The 14,724-nt window shown below is 38.3% G+C and overlaps 1 pseudogene; it reads left to right on the top strand.

Moving 5' to 3' along the window:
- The first annotated feature begins 1,446 nt into the window (after positions 1 to 1,446).
- The window catches only part of LOC103605641, a 28,913-nt pseudogene continuing 15,635 nt past the window's right edge, over positions 1,447 to 14,724 (top strand).

The raw sequence follows: 14,724 nt of genomic DNA on the forward strand, positions 1-14,724 counted from the left end.
CGAGGGTTCAGATCTCATGTGGAGACCATTCCCGCTCACTGGCTGAGCGCGGTGCGGGCACGACACCAAGGGTTGCGATCCCGTTACTGGTCAGTAAAAAAGACAAAAAGGAAAAAAAAAAAGACACTGACCTAAGCCCTTAAGTTACAACATTGAAAAAATGATTATACTTTCCTTCAAGGAAAACCATCAAGTGGAGAACTGACTATAGATGCTGCCTCCTTTTTGGTATCTTGACCTCCACAATTAATCTATCTTTCCATCTCCACATCTCAGCCACAGTGATTTTTCTAAACCTCAAATCTGAGCACATCATGCCCTTCCCACGAAAACTCTGTGGCTGTCCATGGCCTGCTAACATGGCTTACAAGGCCCTCGTGAATTGGCCCCTGCTTTCTCTCAGGCTCATCCTTCACCTTAAACTGGAAATTCTAGCCCAACTGAATCTGTTCCCTTTTCTTTAAATTCTCTCTCACTTGAAGCTTTCACACATCTGTCTCCTCTGCCTGGGTACTCTTCCCATTCGCCCAGCTAATGTCAACTTTCTCTAAACTAGGTGTGCTTTCCTGGCATCGCATTTTTCCTATTATGGCACTTTTTGTACTTTTTGTTTCTCTGGGTCCCCCATTGTACTGCAAGCAACATAAGTCAGAGACTGTCTCAGTCATTTAGCACTGGCTCCCCAGCAGTAGGCACACAGTAGAAATTTACTCAGTCATTGGGTTGATAGCCATTGAGCGCCTAATGTGTGATATGCTCTCTGCAGTCAGTGATGGGGACACATATCCATGAACAAAACAAACTAGGACACTGCCTTCCAAAGCTTCTGTTAAATTAACTAAAACACACCAGATGCACACAGGATTGCAAGGCTATCATGACTTATCAAAGAAAGCATGTCTATGTCTCCAGATGAGGGGACAAGCAAGGGCAGAATAGCCACTCAGGAAGAAAAGGCTCTTACCTGAAACTCTGAAGATAGAGATACAAGGGCTCCTGGTGACAGTTGAGATGAAAGTGCATCCCAGAAGAGGGAATAACAATAAAAAGGCAAGAATATAGAAAGTCCTGAGCTGGGCTGGGTGGGGAGAGTTAGTGGGGAATTAGAAGCAGTTCAAAAATGCTGGGCACGGGGTGACTTTTGTGAGGTGGCATTTGCCTGGGGAGAGTGACATGAGCTGTTGCAGGGAAAGTTGAAAAGTGTCGGATCACAAAAAAATATTTTCTTGTAGACAGTAGGGATAGAGTGAATAGTTATGAATGCGGGAGATGAATGGAAAAGAGATCAGTAACGAGGATATGAAATGAGAAGGAAGACGCAGAAGGTACGATTGTGACTATCTAGAAGTAGGGCCAGCCAAGAGGAAGGTCTTCTCATTCTGTGGGAAATACCGGGGACCAGTGAGTTTGAGGTAAGAAAAGCTAACCACAGAATCTGCTGGCAATATGGTGCCCGAGAAGGAAGACGCAGAAGGTACGATTGTGACTATCTAGAAGTAGGGCCAGCCAAGAGGAAGATCTTCTCATTCTGTGGGAAATACCGGGGACCAGCGAGTTTGAGGTAAGAAAAGCTAACCACAGAATCTGCTGGCAATATGGTGCCAAAAATAGCACGGTTTTCAAAACCTCCTTAAGATTTCCTTGTCAAAGTACAAATGCAATCTTGCCTAGCTTTTCAATTACTTATATATTCTCCAATGTGCTTGACAACCACCCTCTTTAAGGCATCAGAGTATATATTAACACCTCCAGATACCTGTATGTTTGTTTACATCATGTGTTCTTATTCTCCAGCACCCATGGGAGGCGCAGGCCTGAGCACAGAAAATAGAGAAAGAAAAATGGCAGGAAGCATATATCCTGTGTCTTATGCAGCCCTAGCAGTTAGTAGAGGAAATATTGGTAATGGCTTTCTTTGCTTTCAGAATTGCTCTTCAAAATAATAGTCTTTCATTTTCTTCTTTGTTGTTTTTCAAACTTTTTTCATATTCTTTACAACGAGCATAGATTATCTTTACAATTAGAAGAAAAATAATCTTTTTTAACAACAGTAACACACACACACACAAAATCCTTGGAGGTAATGAGGAGTAGTGAAAACAGCAAACAAAAAACATCTGCACCATGTAACTACTGTCTAGAAAAATGTAGGGTAAAGATACAAGGAAATGTGTGTGTGTCATGATACTGTACACACCATCCATGTGAGCACAGCACAAAAACATGTCTGGTATGAGGCTGCAGCTTGAACCTTCCATGCTGCCATATGGAAAAAGCACCCCTGCACTGGGCTAAGACACTTGGCTTTTTTATAGCTAAGGCCTTAAGAGACAATGTGGAGAGGTGGCTTGCTTTTATTCTGTGAGCTATAGCTCTCCGCATAATATATGGGCAAGTTTCCTCAAAGCACTTTATCAGCTGTCAATCTGTTGCATCGCCTGCATTTGGCTACATTTCAGGTAGCAAAAGAGAAAGCAGAAAAGATGATTCCATGGGCTTTGCCCTGGGGGAACTAATTGTTGATTATTACTTTGGTGAATTGTATGTGGAAGTGATTTCTGTTCTTCTACTGTATTTTGTGGTATTATTCACATAAATCCTACATAAAGCTAGATCTATATACAATCTGATCAGCTTATTCAAAAGTGGATGATGTCTATATACATGTACCTAGATAGCTGGAAGCAGCTGTTTAAAAAACCCTACAGATGTCATTCCACGTTGAGACATCTGTGAAGGTACAGGATACTGACTCCTTCCTCTTGGAATCTGGTGTGTCAGCCCATATCCTATTGTGGACTAAGAATTTTATGTTACCCATTGTTTTCCTTCTCTACACTGAACACTGATTTCCTGTTGTTTCCATACCATTATCTTACTCCAAACTCCTTTGTGAATGAGTTTCTTAAGTTTCAATGAGAATTTCTGAAGATACAAACTATTCTATCCTTTCTTATTTTCTCTTAGCTCTGTCTCTCACCAAGGTTCATTGAAGGGTAGCTAGTAACAGTTGAAAAGAGAGAGAGGGAGAGGGAGAGAGAGAGACGAGCACATTAACCAACAGTTTTCTTTTATGAACAAGAAAATTGGCCGTTTCTCTATTAGCATATGAGGAACCTAAGAATGTCCCTTGTTGTCAAGGCAACAGCTATTCCTTGGGTAGCCGCAATAGAAAAGAAACCAGAGCAAAAAATCTTTATAGGATCAAGTTTTTTTTTTTTTTATCATCAAATAATTGAAAGGAACCTTGACAGTCTACCTAGCCTATTCTCCTGCCTTTAGGTAAGATCCACTAAAGTAATTTAAAACCTATACAAAAAAAGTTCTATTTTAAATATTTCTGAGGAACTTACATAGATTTTCTTGTTAATCATTGGCAATGTTTTTCAGTGCACACTGCAAATAAAATTTTTTTCAGTCATTCTAACTTAAATCTTTCATGCTGTAGCTTGAAATTCACTTCCTACAGTTCCATTCTCAGTAAAAATAAACAATTGTACACTTTCCTCTCTAGGAAAGTCTTGCCTAGGCTTTAAAAAAGCAACAAAATTAAATTTTGTCTTAAATTCCTCATAGCGAATAATTCCAGATCTTTTTATCTTTCCAGCCATTGGTGTTGTAGGTCTCCTCGGAAGAGTCCTATTCTCTGAAAGACCATCTCAAATTAGGGCACCCAGTCCTGCCTTTTAACTTACATTGAAGGCTGACCAGTGATGCCAAAAAAAATACCCAGTTTTTAGTCTGTCTACTCAAGCATCTTAGGTAAATTTTATCTATAGAATTATGTTTCTTGTCGGTTGTCCTTTTGTGTTTTTGGGGTTTTGGTTTTGATTTTGGGGGGTTGGCACCGAATGGCTAATAGAACTTTTGCTGCCTGGTTTGAGCATAGTTTCTCATTCCACACCAGGAACTTGGGCAATTCATTTTTCTGTTCAAGTACACACTATTGCTTTTCCTTACAGAATCATCTTTTCTTGGTTCTTTCAAGACGAGTTCCCTCCCTTCAGCACTCACACTGGCAAGTTTAATGCCTGTACTTTCAGTTCCATTGTCCAAGCCACTGATTAATATATGCTGAGTACTAGGCAGAGGAAGGCATCCTGCAGTTTTTAAGAGACATCTGTATTGGTTGGCCAGGCACAAAAAATTATCACCTAGAACCAGAGATTTCCTTTTTCTCACTTGATTTCTTGTGTCATTTTGACCTATTACCTTAGTGCTTCAGCCATGGATGCCAAACTTTCTGGTCTGAATTTTCCTCAACTTTAAAATGAAGGGACGGCAAACATAGACTAATAGTCAACATTTATTGATCCCTTACTCTACACTAGGCATTGTGTTAAGCACCTTATTTATATCATCTCATTTCAGCTTCACAACAGTCCTTCCTATGAGGTCAATGTTTATTGTCATTTCCATTTTACAGAAAAGAAAACTGAAGCTTGGCACGGTCAAGTAACTTTCCCAAAATAACACAGCTTACTGGGTGGTGGAACCAGATTTTGAGATAAGGTGATCTGACATCCCATACTCTTAACCACTATGCAATGGGGACAGAAAAACAGCACTTACATGCTGCTGCAAGGAGTGTAAATTGGTAGAATCTTTCCGGAAGGTAATTTAGTAATATGTATCAGAGTTCTTAAAAAGTATAAATTCTTTGCTTCTGTTATTTATTTATGTTTCTCATTTAACAAACATCTATAAACATCTACATAGTATTTACTGAATGCCAGGCACTGCTATAAACATTTTACACATATTAAAAAGCCAAGCTTTATGACAACTCTATGAGATAGTACTAACCCTATTCTATAAAAAAGCAAATTGAGGCACTTAAAAGCTAATTAATTTTCCCCAAATCTCTCAATTTGTAAGGTGTGAAGCTGGGTTGTGGCTATATAATCTATGCTCTTAATTGCTGCAGTATCTAGTAGTTTTAATTTTAGGAATTAACTATTGGGAAATAATTATGGATATGTACAAGAAGTTATTATTATAGCTTTGTTCATATAGTCAAAAATATGGAAAGAAATGTCTAGCAGAGTGGGTTGTAAAATCCATATGGTACTCTGTAACCAAATATAAACACTTCCTTATAGAAGATTGCTTCCTCTATAATTAATACTTACTGTATTCATAACATCATGTTTATGATATATAGATATCATATATTGATATACTGATAATAAAAGACAGAAAATGAAATATTATGGTATATAAAATTTTTGTTTTAAAAAACGAACATTTATATATGGGCACAGAAAATAAAGTAGGAGAATGTAAGAACAATGAAAAGTAAACAATGGTCTCTGGGTGGTGAGGTGATTTCCTTGAATATATCTGTATTTACAATGCAACATTTTTTTTCTTTTGTAGCTGGCCGGTATGGGAATCCAAACCCCTGACCTTGGTGTTATAACACCATGCTCTAAGTAACTGAACTAAATAGCCAGAACTGTATTTTTTCTTTTTAAAATAATGGAACTATATTTCTAAATAGCAATTTTTAGTTAAAAACTAATCAAAGGAAATTGTGATGGAGAATTTCTGGGACCATTTTGACAGCAGGGTGGTATTTACATAAGTTTATATGAACAGCTATGCTTGGAAAAAACTTTAACTGGAAACTAACCTCCCCAGTCCATCCTTTGTTAGTATTAGACTAGTAAACAAGAAGGATTTCTTGATTCACTTTAATGCATATTTTATGTGATCTAGTGAATAACCCCTAACTTATGGATGTGAAAAACCTCATCCTAGATCTATCAATATGACAAGTCATTTGTTGAAGGTGTTTGTGATTCTAGGAAAGGGTAATGGTCAAATGCCACTTCTACGTATCTGGCCTCTTTAGTTCCATTCCTTAATTCACTTACTTTAGCTGTGTGACCTTGAACTCTATAGGCTTTATTTTCCTTATCAATACATATGGCTTTTGAGATAATTACCTGAAATGACGTATGTAAGACCATTATATCTGGCTCATAGTAGTTACTCAGTAAATGGTAGTTATTTTTATTATTGCTGTTTGTTATTGTTTAATGCTCATTTTAAAAAGTGCATGTGAGGTTCTCTAGTAAAAGTCAGTGTGTACTTTCTAGGTGGTATTCTCCCCTGAAGAATTTAAATTTTTCTTTGGCAGGGAAATGTGCAAAATAAGCATCATTTATGACTGGATCGATTGAAACTTGTTAAACTGTCAATATTTTAAATGATCTTTGTGGTTTTTCTAAGGTCAATTTTCATAATCAGTGTGATTATTACACCTATACTGCTTAAGAAATAATGATTTTTATGAAAGTATTCAGAACCCATAGTCAATACATACTGATTGTTTTAACTATGCCATAAGCTGTTTACTTTCATGTACGGACAGTTTAAAATCAAGATGTGGACCCTCACACACAGTAATTCTCATCAGACACTCGTATTACCCTGTTTGACTACTGCCGTTTTCCATGGCAAAAGATTATCAGGTAAAATTATGTGTCTTATGGGCAAGAAAGATATCAATGAAGTAGCTTTCTACCATAGCACTCTATGGCTATTTCCAAAAGAGACTTCTTCCATGTTTTCATGACAATGTAGGTACCTATGAATGAACACACCTGTGCATACACAAACACACACAAACCTTTTGTTCAGTAAATGAGATTAGGGGAAGAGTGTGCACCTCCTTCTAAAACTATTTCTTCTGAGCTCAAAAGAAACAGCTTTGGAAAAAAAAGCTCTTGCTGTCTTTTGCCAATAGAGTTGTTACACCAAAATCGGAACTGGCTTTTCAACTGGATTTGGTCGTGTGAGGCAAAGAAGAGCTTGAGTTGTTATACATCTCTCTGCCTCTCCCCACTCCCCACATTAGTTGAGCCTCACTGCTCTTCACCATAATCCTCCCAGACCCGCTCTCCACGTTGGTTGAGCCTCACTGCTCCAACAAGTAATGCACTTCTGACACAATGGGGGGATGGCAAGAGCAGTGTGGGGAAAATCAGATAATGCGGACACAAGCTTGACAGACTTGCTTTCCTTTTGAGTGGCACATTATGAACTGGCCAAGTGAAACATGAAGGTATTATCCTGTCTTATCTCGTGGTTGAATGGGGTGCAGCCTCCTTCGTGGTAAGGTTTTCGGCTTGTTGCCAAAGGATTCTCATTTTAGCTGCTTCACATATTTACTCAGAGTGCTGCCTCCTTACCTCTGTTAACTGTTTTGACTCCAACCTGCTCCAGAATGAGAGACATGTTGGAACCAAACAAGTTTTATGAAGAGCAGGTTGATTGTTAAGCCAATTTAGAAATGTGTGCCACTGGAAAGTGACTCCAGGTTACTTTAGGGACTCCATGTTACTTTTTTTTTTTGTCTTTTTTCGTGTCCAGCAACAGATCGCAACCCTCCGTGTCGTGCCCGTACCGGACCGGGACCGGCAACGGGATCGCAACCCTCGGTGTTGCGCCCACACCTCGCTCAGCCAGTGAGCGGGAACCGGTCTGTATGTGGGATCCGAACCCTCGGCGGGAGCACCGCCGCACTCACAAGCGGCACACTGTAGCATTGTGCCACCGGGCCGGCCCCGACTCCATGTTACTTTAAAGAGAACCTAGGCTTCATAGGGCTTCCCATACCCTTGCACCTCCACGGGATTGGCTTTAGTCTTCTCCCAGGGAAATTTATCATTCAGGATCATTATCTCCCATCTCAGAGAGGAGACTGTAAACACACACACACACACACACACACACACACACACATTCTCTTCAGAGTCAGAGTCTACGAAATAGATCCAGTGTTGGGTTTTTCAATAAGTTTCTGAAGTGAATGTGATGCCTAGTACATACTGTGAGAATGACTACCCACAGCATTCCTATAGTTCCATCTAGAAATGAATTCAAGGGCTAACTTCCTAAGTTTATGAACCACTCTGATAAAGCAAAACCACAATGAAGTCCAAAGTTCCCCTTATAATTGATAATAATTAACAAAATGTATAGCACTCTTTTAATAAGACACTTATAATGAGTGCCTAGTTTTTGTTTAACGTTATAAGGAAATGACTTAGTCTGCCAGAACCAAAGTACAGCCCTTTTTACATCATAATTAGTTCTATAGAAGACCAGCACACAGACCATCATCTAGTTGTTGGTTGTATGACCCTGAAGAAAATTATTTAAGGTATCCAAGGTTCAGTTTCATTATGAGTAGAATGTATTCTGTATCTCATAAAAATTTTCTAAGAATTAAAAATAGGTAAAGATCCCAGCCCAACACCCAAATGGTATAAAATAAGCACCCAATTCAGGTTGGCTTCCTTCCCTTCCCTTTTCCTGTGCCTCCTTTACAAACAATTAGACTTTACACACCATTGGTCCAGAGACCTTACCTAAAGAAGACAGTAATTAGTATAATAAAAGACATCTATAAGGGCACAGACTAACTTACCTATAGGTCCATAATATTAGAAATAGCCCCTGTATTTAAGGGCTCAGGAAATTAATACACACTATCCCAGGATTTCAAAGATGTTTATAGGTAATATTTCGTTAAGCTACATGAAGTTCTGATTAAGGCAGCAAAGATTCCCATCTTTATTTTACAGGCACTTGAATTTTTTGAGGTTGTGTGCTTCCAAGAAAACAACCAATCTGTGACCAAGATGTAATTAAGACCCATGATTTCTAATTCCCAGGCTTTGACTCCAACCTCTGAAAATGCTTCAATTGAATGAAACTAATGGCACTTTGGTCTCTGGAATTAGATCCTGTTATCAATGACTTCCACATGGAAAGATCATTCCAAAATGTGTAATTAACCAAGAAAATGCAAATAAACCAATTTGTACCTGCTATTTAGAGGTAAGACACAGAAATGGCTTGAGTTCGTTATTTGAAAATGTAACCTTTTTCTGCTTCAAATGTAGCTCTTGTTCTCCAGTTATTCACATATTTTCTCAGAAATTACATTTTCAGTGAAATATTTTAGATCATTTGTGATTCTGTTATCAGTGCAGAGATAGGAATAAAGAGAAGAATACAAGTACATGTCATCAGGCACAATGAGAAGAAACCCCTTCTTTTAATGACCTTTGGCAATTCAGTTCAATAAACATTTTTCAAAACTCTTCTATGTACCAGGTCCTGTGTTAAGTGGGGTAGAAGTCAAGCTCCCAGTGCAGCCTAGTGAGAAACATAGTAACATTTGGCCAGTTAGAATGAACCTAGGGGAATGGGTAAAAACTTACATATACCTACTAAAAAGCAGACAGTAAGTCAGTATAATAAAACAGGTCTATAAGGGCACACTCCAGTTTTAGAGGAAAAAATGTTTAAGCTGGACCTGGAAGACTTTTTCAAGCGACAGAGGGTCAATTCAAAGTAGTTTGAGAAAACAACAAAACAAAACAAAGATTATAGGTTGGTACTGTTAGAACAAGGTCTGGAACACCCAGACTCTCTCAGGTATTTTGGCTTTTTCTAATCTTATCTTTTTGATTCTCTTTGTATGTTGGTCTCATTTTCTCCTACTGAGTGTGGGCTTTCTCCTTCTGTTGGAGAATGGGTTAATTAATGGTCACTGGCAGCTTCCGGTTAACCCCATTCAAAATTAATGACTCAGAAGCAAATAGTGTCTCTTACCTATCTTCAATCTAGGAAGGACTCCAATTGGCCCCGCTTGGGTTACTTGCTCATCCTTGGACCAATCATTGTGGCCACAAACATGATGACTTGTCTGGCTTTGGTCACGTGGCAGGAACTGGGACACTACTGTGATTGGCAAGGCTTCCAGAAACACATTGTTACAGTGAGAGAGAAGCAGTTTCTCAAAGAAAGAGGAGTTCTAGATAAACCAAAAGAATAAATTCCATTCCTTCCTGGAAGAACAGATTGGCCACCCTTGACTGACATGCAGAAAAGGGTTATTCAAGCAAAAGAGAGAGTTTGAGCAAAAGCAAGAAGAGAGAAACTCAGTGTGTGTTGAGGGAATGGATGGTATCAGTAAAACACAGCAGGAAAGAATGGAGGGTTGGTTGGGGTCAGATAGATGTGCATAGAGCCCTATAAAGAAGTCGGCACTATGTTCTCTGAGCAAGGTACAAGTTTTTAAGGTTTCAAGAGTCACACAACATACTCTATATTTTAGAAAGATAATTCTGATTATATTGTGGAGGATAAACTGGACAGAAATGCTGTACACAGGGACATGGGTAGGGAAGGTGTGGTGCGCATGTTGCCTTTATCTGAAAGCATTCATTTCTGGGGAAAACTCCACTGTGTGGGGTCCTGATGGGAGGGTCAACCATTGTCCAATACATCCACAAGTCTAGGCCAGTGCTCATGCTACATTTCCTGGGGCACAGTGATTGGTTCGTGGGTAAGCACGTGACTCTCTCAGGGCCAGTATGATTCCTTCCTGAGGTTTAGCACATGGATCCTTTCAGACAGCATTCTCCAAGGAGGTAGACTAAGAGTTCCCAGCAACCATCCTATCATTACATAGACAGAGTCTGTGTAACATTGAAACCAAGACATGAGAAAAAAAGAGGTGAAAGGAAGAAGAGAGGCAGAGCTCTACTGACGTTGCTTCAGCCCTGGATTGAAGGTGTCTTGAAATTCCCAGTTGCCTGTGTGAATATCGATATTTTTCTGTTCAAGTTCGTTTGAGCTGCACCTCTTTCACTCAACAACTGAAAAAAGTTCTGAATGATATAAGAGGTACTGGATATTTATTGAACACATTACATACTATGCATGGTGCTGGGTACTTAATGCATATTATTAAATTAAATCTTTCTAATAACCCTGAAAAGTTGATATTGTGATTCTCCATTCTACAGAGGAAAAAACCAGGAGTCAAATAAGTTAAGTAATGTCCAAAAATTTCGTTAGCTATTAAGGGTTGGAAATGATATTCTAGAGGTTTGTTCAACTCCAAAGCCTATGTTCTTTCCATTTTACCATCTCTGTGCTACACTGCTTCTATACCACTAGAAAGCAATATTCTAGGTGGGAAATAATAAAAGCCGAAACTAAGGCAATAACAGTAAGGATAGGAAGAAAAGACAGATTCCAGAGATATTTAAGAAAGAGAAGCAATAGTTCCTAGTGATTTTATCAAAGAATTTTAAGTGTTGAGAAACAATAAGAAATCTAAAAAAAAATTCTGAAATCAGGTTAAGAAAATATTGGAGGGAAAACCCAGCTGGAAGGAAAAAAATCATGTTTTACTTGAAGTGCTTGTTGAATATCCAAGCGGAGCCATCTAGTGGATTGTTAAGAATACACACAGTTATACAATACAGTTCTGCTGACCTTTAGGAAGATCACAATAAATATATAGGCATGAGAGTAATATGTCTATATTAGTGTTTACAGCCTCTGTAGTGGATGAGATTGTTCACAGACAGCCCATAAAGTGAGAAGTAAAAGGTGGCAGGAGACGGACCCTCTGCATTCTAAAAACATCAGCATTTAATGTGCTGGCCTTTGTTCATGCTGATTCCTCAAGCTGGAGTGTTCTTTTCCCTTTGTCCACCTTACGAATGTATATTCATCTGAAATGACACCACACAATCATAATATCTTCATGAGGCTTTGTTGCATCTTCCATTCTTCATCCTCTAGTAAAACTGGATGCTTCAACCTCTGTGCCAGGCCCCTAAGGCTTTGTACAATAATATTTTTATTATATTTCTTATAATATACTTATTCTATAGCACTGGGGACTAGAGTGCAGACTTCAGATTTCATACAGACCAGGACTGAATTTCCACTCTACAATCTACTGGTCATGTGGCCTTGGGCAAATTACCTAACCTCTTTTGAGCCAGGGTTTTCTACCATGTTTAAAAAAAAAAAAGTATAATCAATAATCAATTATGCTTTCAATAAAAAAAATTAAAAACAAAACAAATCAGAAATTTTTAGTTAGAAATCAAAATTACAAATTATATATAAACTATTTCATAATTGTGTAGGAGCTCAAAAAAATAAATAAATAAAAAGGAGTAATACATACCTCACTAGGCTGTTTTGAGAATAAAAGAAATCATTATAAAGCTTTGGTACAGTGACTAGCACACAGAGATGCTAGACTAATTGAAGATATTATTTGTTTATAAGTCTGTTTCTCCCTACCAGCCTCCATCAAGTGCAGTTCCTGTGCCGGTTATCTCTGCATCTCTGCTCCGTAACAAAGTACCTGGCACCTGACAGTCAGTCAGGAAACACGTGCTGAATTAACAGCAGTAAATAAGAAGTCATACCCTTCAGCATGTATTGTTTGCCACTGACTATATCACAGAATGATGAGCTCCTCTCATACTAGGTCTCTTTCACTGTCCCTACCCTGTTGGTCTATGATAGGGGCTGTATGTTCAGTGAAGGTGAAGAGACACTAAGCACCTGTTTATTATGACAGGTACATTTACTGCCCTATTTGAAATGACTAACAAAGCAAATGGTTACATTTTCCCTTTTCTCAAATATCTAGTATTATCCCTGATGTAAGGACATTTTCTGAAATGTTTTTGATTTCTGGGAACGTTCAAACACAGTTTTCTGGGAACATAGGGAACACTCGAAATATTGAAATAAACTGTGATGTCAACTTTGCATTATCTATTAGAGACTTAAAGATGTGAGTGACTTCTGATTTAGCAATTCTACATCTAGGAATTTATCCTAAGGAAACAATCAAAGGCTGATATTTCATAAAAACATGTTCATTGCTATAGTATTTATTATGGTGAAGAAACAAAAATAATTGAAGTGTTCCTCAATAGAGAAATGATTCAACAAATTATAGCACACTGGATGATTGTCTGGCCAGTACGATCATGTTTTTAAAGATTATATTATGACATAAGAAATGTATTCAACATAATGCTAAATATGAAATCACAGCGCAATTACAAGCACAACCTGAAGCCAATTTTGTGAAGTGTTACACATAAAAAGATTGGAAGGAAATACACATATTCCATACCATCTAATCCATTTCATTTCCTGAATTCAGATAACAAGAATTTAGACGTTAGAAATACCTGTATATTAAAACAGTGAGAGTATATATCTCTGAGTGGAGGGATGAGAAATTATTCTTATATTCTTCTTTCTACTTTTTCAAATTGTACACATTTATTAAATTAAAATGCTTCCTTTATAGTTAAAAAGTTAGTAAAATACAAACATTTCTATTTTTACAATAAGAAGAGATAAAATGAATTTTCCTGTTAACCTCAGCTTTTAGGAAAAAAACAAGAATTTATGAGCATCCCTGTGACTCTATATCATTTTATTTTATTTTATTATTGTTTTATTAAATCATAATTGATTATACATATTTTTGGGATTCAATGTTGACATATGTTGATCAAATCAATATTACTAGTATGTATATTGTTACAAATTGTACTTATTCTTTATGCCCCTTATCCAATCTCTCCCTATTTTTTTATGCCCCTTGTCCAATCTCTCCCTATATATCATTTTAAATATCAGTTACTTTTTCTCCTTTGCGGTCAGCGATTAGAGAAATAACCCAAACAAATACAACTGAGTAGCTAAGAAACCTACTAATGCTCCAACAAGGTGCGTCATTTAGAGTCTTCTCTCTTCTTAGTCCACACAGATCATCCATCACTAAGAACTGTACGTGCTGCCTTCTTGACAGTCCTTGAATCTGTCTACTTCTTTTCACTGCTACCACTACTATGCTGGTTCAATTCACCACCACCTTTCTCCTGGTTTATTTCACAGCCTTGTGACTTGTCTGCACACTTCAGCCTTACCCCACCCGCCTTGGTTCCTGAAGTTCAACTCCAACAAAGTAAAAACCTTCAGGCATCTCCCATACCCACTGTTCAGGGACTAACTCTTAACACAGTTCATGAGAGCCTCATCTTCTGTTGTCTGCTAACTTCTCCAGCCTCACAGCTTCTGCTTTCTTGTCACATTATACACCCCTGCACATAGAGACACTTGCACCAGAAGCCCTAGAACATGCCACGCCCTCACTCACCCCTTGGTGAGTCTCCGTGTCTCCAGTGCTGCTTCTTTCTCCCCTTCCCTCTGTGCCTAGCAACAGATGACATCTGGTTGTCCTTTAGGTCTTAGCAGAGATACCTCTTTTCCAGGAGGCTTTCCTTGACTTCCTGGTCTGTGTAACATACCCTACCTGGTCCCCTTAACTACATAGTGCCATCTATTATATGCACTCATTGTATGTTATGGTATCATAAAGTGTGCTAGGATGAGATATAGTATGGAATATAATATAGAGTATTTTATCATAACTACCTATTTTTTTCTTGATATGTTTATTTACTTGTTTATGTCTTGTTTGGATGTTTTTTGGTCTCTCCTTAACTGCATGCTAAGCTCCTTGAGGAGAAGTGCTCTATCTTGTTTACTTCTATAGCCTCAATGCCTAACGCAATGCCTAGTATGTAATAGGTACTCAATCATACCGTAGAATGATTTAATGGACAAATGAATGAGGGCATCTCAAATACAAGTGAAAATGGCTCTTAGTTTACCCACTGGTCCCTGAGTTAGCACAGGTGGAGAACAGCCACTATTTCCCTGTTAGCACTGATGGAAGACAGCCTCTATCTCACTACCGACATGGAGGATGAGCACACTGTTTTTTGGGTTTTTTTTTCTCCTTTTTGTCTTTTTTCGTGTCCGGGAATGGATCGCAACCCTCAGTGTCGCGCCCGTACCGGA

The sequence above is a fragment of the Galeopterus variegatus genome, unplaced genomic scaffold, assembly GCF_000696425.1.
Source record: "Galeopterus variegatus unplaced genomic scaffold, G_variegatus-3.0.2 Scaffold5951, whole genome shotgun sequence".
NCBI lineage: Eukaryota > Metazoa > Chordata > Mammalia > Dermoptera > Cynocephalidae > Galeopterus > Galeopterus variegatus.